This window comes from Macrobrachium nipponense, chromosome 24 (genome assembly GCF_015104395.2).
Source record: "Macrobrachium nipponense isolate FS-2020 chromosome 24, ASM1510439v2, whole genome shotgun sequence".
In the NCBI taxonomy this organism is placed as follows: domain Eukaryota; kingdom Metazoa; phylum Arthropoda; class Malacostraca; order Decapoda; family Palaemonidae; genus Macrobrachium; species Macrobrachium nipponense.
In genome coordinates, this window is record NC_061091.1 from 69,771,953 (window position 1) to 69,779,452 (window position 7,500).

The 7,500-nt window shown below is 38.1% G+C and overlaps 1 pseudogene; it reads left to right on the forward strand.

Annotated features, from left to right (window-relative positions):
• Window positions 1-7,500, forward strand: part of LOC135205770 (sodium-dependent neutral amino acid transporter B(0)AT3-like) — a 118,386-nt pseudogene that overhangs the window by 42,989 nt on the left and 67,897 nt on the right.

The window sequence follows — 7,500 nt, forward strand, 5'->3', positions numbered from 1 at the left end:
GGGTCACATTAGGCCTCTTATTCACTGTCACACTGCTATCTCAATTAAGGGCTGTGCCTAGGAATAATATTCACCCTCTAACTCATTTTAACAACGATCTTAAAGGAATAATTAATCAAATAAGAAAAATATGAAATGCTGAAATCACAACGAACGCTAATTTCATTTATGCTTAACACAAGTTCTTACTCGATATGCACGCGTTATCTATATAGTATGTGTTACCAAGAAAAATGTATTACTGTATTACTTAATATAATGTTCTCATTGAAAGTGTTTCTGTATCTAAGTGAATTAGACATAATATGATATACATACGCACATACATACATACACACACACTATATATATATATATATATATATATATATATATATATATATATATATATATATATATAATATATAATGTATATTCATATATACACATACATACATACATGCACGCACATAAATCACACTAAAATCTCATTCAATTATAGGGCAACCGCGCACTATCAAATGCCCCAAGCTATAAATATCACTGTACAAAGCAAACGGCAGATTTGAGAATACTCCCCCTCCCCCACTCCCAAGAGGGAAATTAACGACAAAAAGCGACAACAATGGAGGAGGACAATACGCCAAGTTTCTCGGGGCCGACTGACTTGTTTTTTTTTTCCTCCTCCTCCTCCTACCCTCCTCCTTCTCCTCCTCAACCGTCTTGTGCAATTTCTTTCTGAGAAAGATTCCGATTACACAATGGTGGGGAAAGAATGAGCCTTCCCAAGTTTCCAGACGCTCTCCAACATATACACATTATGCTCATGTATACGTGATATATATATGTACGTGTATACACACACACACACCACACACACACACACACACATATATATATATATATATATATATATATATATATATATAATATATATATATATCTATATATATATATATTTTATATATATATATATATATATGAATAATTATCACATCGAACCGTGATCCATTTATATATCAATTCAAGCTACAAATGTCCTTTAATATCTAAATTCACTTTACTCCCAAATGATATATTTTCATATATGTACCGAAGGGAATTTTTTTAATTGATAATAATTTCGTCCCCCCATGGGATCGAACCACCGTCCAAGTGACGGGGACGAAATCAGAACAGTCAGTGACGCTATCCAATCAGCCAACAGAGACGCTATAAGTTCATATCGATTCTGACCTTACAAATCACCCTCGATCTGGATGCTTTCGTAATTAGAATCGATATGGAACCCCGTCTACCATGTTGGCCAATTCGAGCGTTTGACAGCACGTAGCCTTTTGTTATGAATAATTATCACATCGAACCGTGATCCATTTATATATCAATTCAAGCTACAAATGTCCTTTAATATCTAAATTCACTTTACCTCCCAAATGATATATTTTCATATATGTACCGAAGGGGAATTTTTTAATTGATAATAATTTCGTCCCCCCATGGATCGAACCACCGTCCAAGTGGACGGGACGAAATCAGAACAGTCAGTGACGCTATCCAATCAGCAACAGAGACGCTATAAGTTCATATCGATTCTGACCTTACAATCACCCTCGATCTGGATGCTTTCGTAATTAGAAATCGATATGGAACCCCGTCTACCATGTTGGCCAATTCGAGCGTTTGACAGCACGTAGCCTTTTGTTATGAATAATTATCACATCGAACCGTGATCCATTTATATATCAATTCAAGCTACAAAATGTCCTTTAATATCTAAATTCACTTTACCTCCCAAATGATATATTTTTCAATATATGTACCGAAGGGGAATTTTTTAATTGATAATAATTTCGTCCCCCCATGGGATCGAACCACCGTCCAAGTGGACGGGGACGAAATCAGAACAGTCAGTGACGCTATCCACTGACTGTTTCTGATTTCGTCCCCCCCGTCCACTTGGACGTGGTTCGATCATGGGGGGACGAAACTTATTATCAATTAAAAAATTCCCCTTCGGTACATTATATGAAAATATATCATTTGGGAGGTAAAGTGAAATTTAGATATTAAAGGACATTTGTAGCTTGAATTGATATATAAATGGATCACGGTTCGATGTGATAATTATTCATAACAAAACGGCTACGTGCTGTTCAAACGCTCGATTGGCCAACATGTAGACGGGGTTCCATATCGATTCTAATTACGAAAGCATCCAGATCGAGGGTGATTTGTAAGGTCAGAATCGATATGAACTTATATGCGTCTCTGTTTGGCTGATTGGATAGCGTCACTGACTGTTCTGATTTCGTCCCGTCCACTTGGACGGTGGTTCGATCCCATGGGGGGACGAAATTATTATCAATTAAAACAAAAAATTCCCCTTCGGTACATATATGGATATATCATTTGGGAGGTAAAGTGAATTTAGATATTAAAGGACATTTGTAGCTTGAATTGATATATAAATGGATCACGGTTCGATGTGATAATTATTCTAACAAAAGGCTACGTGCTGTCAAACGCTCGAATTGGCCAACATGGTAGACGGGGTTCCATATCGATTCTAATTACGAAAGCATCCAGATCGAGGGTGATTTGTAAGGTCAGAATCGATATGAACTTATAGCGTCTCTGTTGGCTGATTGGATAGCGTCACTGACTGTTCTGATTTCGTCCCCGTCCACTTGGACGGTGGTTCGATCCCATGGGGGACGAAATTATTATCAATTAAAAAATTCCCCTTCGGTACATATATGAAAATATATCATTTGGGAGGTAAAGTGAATTTAGATATTAAAGGACATTTGTAGCTTGAATTGATATATAAATGGATCACGTTCGATGTATAATTTTTATTCATAACAAAAGGATACGTGCTGTCAAACGCTCGAATTGGTGCCAACATGGTAGACGGGGTTCCATATCGATTCTAATTACGAAAGCATCCTGAATCGAGGGTGATTTGTAAGGTCAGAATCGATATGAACTTATAGCGTCTCTGTTTGCTGATTGGATAGCGTCACTGACTGTTCTGATTTCGTCCCCGTTCCACTTGGACGGTTGGTTCGATCCCATGGGTGGGGGACGAAATTATTATCAATTAAAAAATTCCCCTTCGGTACTATATGAAAATATATCATTGGGAGGTAAAGTGAATTTAGAATATTAAAGGACATTTGTTTTAGCTTGAATTGATATATAAATGGATCACGGTCGATGTGATAATTATTCATAACAACAGGCTACGTGCTGTCAAACGCTCGAATTGGCCAACATGGTAGACGGGGTTCCATATCGATTCTAATTACGAAAGCATCCAGATCGAGGGTGATTTGTAAGGTCAGAATCGATATGAACTTATAGCGTCTCTGTTGGCTGATTGGATAGCGTCCACTGACTGTTCTGATTTCGTCCACCCCCGTCCAACCCCTTGGACGGTGGTTCGATCCCATTGGGGGGACGAAATTATTATCAATTAAAAAACCTTCCCTTCGGTACATATATGAAAATATATCATTTGGGAGGTAAAGTGAATTTAGATATTAAAAAGGACATTTGTAGCTTGAATTGATATATTAAATGGATCACGGTTCGATGTGATAATTATTCATAACAAAAGGCTACGTGCTGTCAAACGCTCGAATTGGCCAACATGGTAGACGGGGTTCCATATCGATCTAATTACGAAAGCATCCAGATCGAGGGTGATTTGTAAGGTCAGAATCGATATGAACTTATAGCGTCCTCTGTTTGGCTGATTGGATAGCGTCACTGACTGTTCTGATTTCGTCCCCGTCCACTTGGACGGTGGTTCGATCCCATGGGGGGACGAAATTATTATCAATTAAAAAAGTTCCCCTTCGGTACATATATGAAAAATATATCATTTGGGAGGTAAAGTGAATTTAGATATTAAAGGACATTTGTAGCTTGAATTGATATATAAATGGATCACGGTTCGATGTGATAATTATTCATACAAAAGGCTACGTGCTGTCAAACTCGAATTGGCCAACCATGGTAGACGGGGTTCCATATCGATTCTATAATTACGAAAGCATCCAGATCGAGGGTGATTTGTAAGGTCAGAATCGATATGAACTTATAGCGTCTCTGTTGGCTGATTGGATAGCGTCACTGACTGTTCTGATTTCGTCCCCTACTTGGACGGTGGGTTCGATCCCATGGGGGGACCGAAATTATTATCAATTAAAAAATTCCCCTTCGGTACAGGTATGTTAAAATATATCATTTGGGAGGTAATTGAATTAGATATTAAAGGACATTTGTAGCTTGAATTGATATATAAATGGATCACGGTTCGATGTGATATTATTCATAACAAAAGGCTACGTGCTGTCAAACGCCTCGAATTGGCCAACAGGTAGACGGGGTTCCATATCGATTCTATTAACGAAAGCATCCAGATCGAGGGTGATTTGTAAGGTCAGATCGATATGACTTATAGCGTCTCTGTTGGCTGATTGGATAGCGTCACTGAAACTGTTCTGATTTTCGTCCCCGTCCACTTGGACGGTGGTTCGATCCCATGGGGGGACGAAATTATTATCATTAAAAAAAATTCCCCTTCGGTACATATATGAAAATATATCATTTGGGAGGTAAAGTGAATTTGATATTAAAGGACATTTTGTAGCTTGAATTGATATATAATGGATCACGTTTCGATGTGATAATTATTCATAACAAAGGCTACGTGCTGTCAAACGCTCGAATTGGCCAACATGGTAACGGGGTTCCATATCGATTCTAATTACGAAAGCATCCAGATCGAGGGTGATTTGTAAGGTCAGAATCGATATGAACTTATAGCGTCTCTGTTGGCTGATTGGATGCGTCACTGACTGTTCTGATTTCGTCCCCGTCCACTTGGACGGTGGTTCGATCCCATGGGGGGACGAAATTATTATCAATTAAAAATTCCCCTTCGGTACATATATGAAAATAATATCATTTTGGGTAGGTTAAAGTGATTTAGATATTAAAGGACATTTGTAGCTTGAATTGATATATACAAATGGATCACGGTTCGATGTGATAATATTCATAACAACAAAAAGGCTACGTGCTGTCAAACGCTCGAATTGGCCAACATGGTAGGACGGGGTTCCATATCGATTCTAATTACGAAGCATCCTAGATCGAGGGTGATTTGTTAGGTCAGAATCGATATGAACTTTATAGCGTCTCTGTTTGGCTGATTGGATAGCGTCACTGACTGTTCTGATTTCGTCCCCGTCCACTTGGACGTGGTTCGATCCCATGGGGGGACGAAGAAATTATTATCAATTAAAAAAAATTCACCCCTTCGGTACATATATGAAAATATATCATTTGGGAGGTAAAGTGAATTTTAGTATTAAAGGACATTTGTAGCTTGATTGATATATAATGGTTCACGGTTCGATGATATATTATTCATAACAAAAGGCTAACGTGCTGTCAAACGCTCGAATTGGCCAACATGGTAAGACGGGGTCCATATCGATTCTAATTACGAAGCATCCAGATCGAGGGTGATTTGTAAGGTCAGAATCGATATGAACTTTATAGCGTCTCTGTTGGCTGATTGGATAGCGTCACTGACTGTTCTGATTTCGTCCCCGTCCACTTGGACGGTGGTTCGATCCCATGGGGGGTGGGGGACGAAATTATTATCAATTAAAAAAATTCCCCTTCGGTACATATGAAAATATATCATTTTGGGAGGTAAAGTGAATTTAGATATTAAAGGACATTTGTAGCTTGATTGATATATATATATATATATAATATAATATATATATATATATTATATATATATATATACATACATATATGCATATAAATACGGCTCAAAAAAATATTTTGTAATATAAAAATATATACATATGTATACACATATATATACATAGCTAGATTCATAGATAGATGTGTGCGTGATTAAGTTTTTGTGTATATACAAGTAAAAAATACATCCGAAATTTTACGATTTTTGAGGCAGACAAATAAATTATGTCAAGATAAATAAATATCTCAGTTAAATCTAATTATATCGAAAAGAATGACTGATGTCTATTCATAACCTGAAGTATTCTTTCCTTCTTCCAGATTTCCATGACCAGCAGCAGAACATCCCTGGAAGACCATCATGGAATCTGTTCCTCGAATTGGTAACACGGCGTGAGAGTGACGGTAAAATTTTTCTAGGATTCGAATCACCAATGGAGCCTTAAGATACTATAAACGATCCTTGCATTAACTTGACAAAAAAAAATCTACTGAGATCTCACAGGGTATTCCATACTGGTACAACAAAACGTGACGGCTTAAACGAGAGAAAAAGACGAAAGAACAAAGTGAATATCATCCTTCTTCGAGCTTAAGTGCGAAATTCCCTCGAGTTAGAAATCCAGGCAGAAGTTGATCCTGAAGTTGATTCTGAAGCATTGAGTGAACACGCTCTAGAGCTCATTGAGAACCACTGAAAACAAAGGCTCAAAATGGCTAACGTTTCCCAGCTCATCAGGCGGCAGAGCTCCCGGGAGCTCTCCGCCCAGAAATCCGTAGACCGCCTGGAACTAGAACTGGAAGCGCGTCTGGTGCCGACGGCCGAGGAGGTCCCGGATTACGGTGCCACAAACCACGGCTTCGATGCTTCGACTCCTATCAGCGAACAGCCGCCAAAGGTAAGGGTGCGGTCATTTACGAAAATGACCTTATGACTTGCTCGTACATCGCGACATGGTCTTTGAGAGGACATTGTGTCATAAAGTAAATATTATCCTTATTTACTACTACATGTCATGGAAACCTTTCAATTACCATTAACTCTGCAGCCAAACCGCTTTCAAACTATAAGGGCCAAGAAACAATTTTTGTCCAATGTAGAAACCAGGTAACGCTGAGCCTCACCAACCTCTATTTAGGATGCTCCTTCAAGTCCTCATTTCTTGTACTTTTCATTTCATCCCCAGAAACCTTCCCTGGACTATCTATCGATCCAGATCATCTTCCAGTCTCATCCATGTGTTCGGAAAAAAAAGGGGCAATCTCATTTTCCTATAGCCTATCAACTAATACTTCCAGTACTTGAAACTCTCGATTTAATCATTTTGAAATTCCACTACTCGGCACCACTGGGACTATATCCTTTGAAAACAGTATAACAACTAACAAAATATATAGCTCACAGTTCTACCCGATCATATGTAATCTACATTTTTTTCCCTCAAATGGACTCAAACGATTTTATCACCTAATATATTATGAAGCCATTTAATGACCCAAAATGTAAGCCAACTAACTTCTCCCAAAATATATAATTCAACAAACGTTTCACTTGACTGTCATCCCACGATCATTTCGACACAGCATAAGCCAGCTTATTAACCAAAAAGCATTTCATCATTTGATATCTACACCATCAATCGGACCACCTTTAGTATGTTACACACACACACACACACACACAACACACACATATATATATATATATATATGCGAGTTGTGTATGTG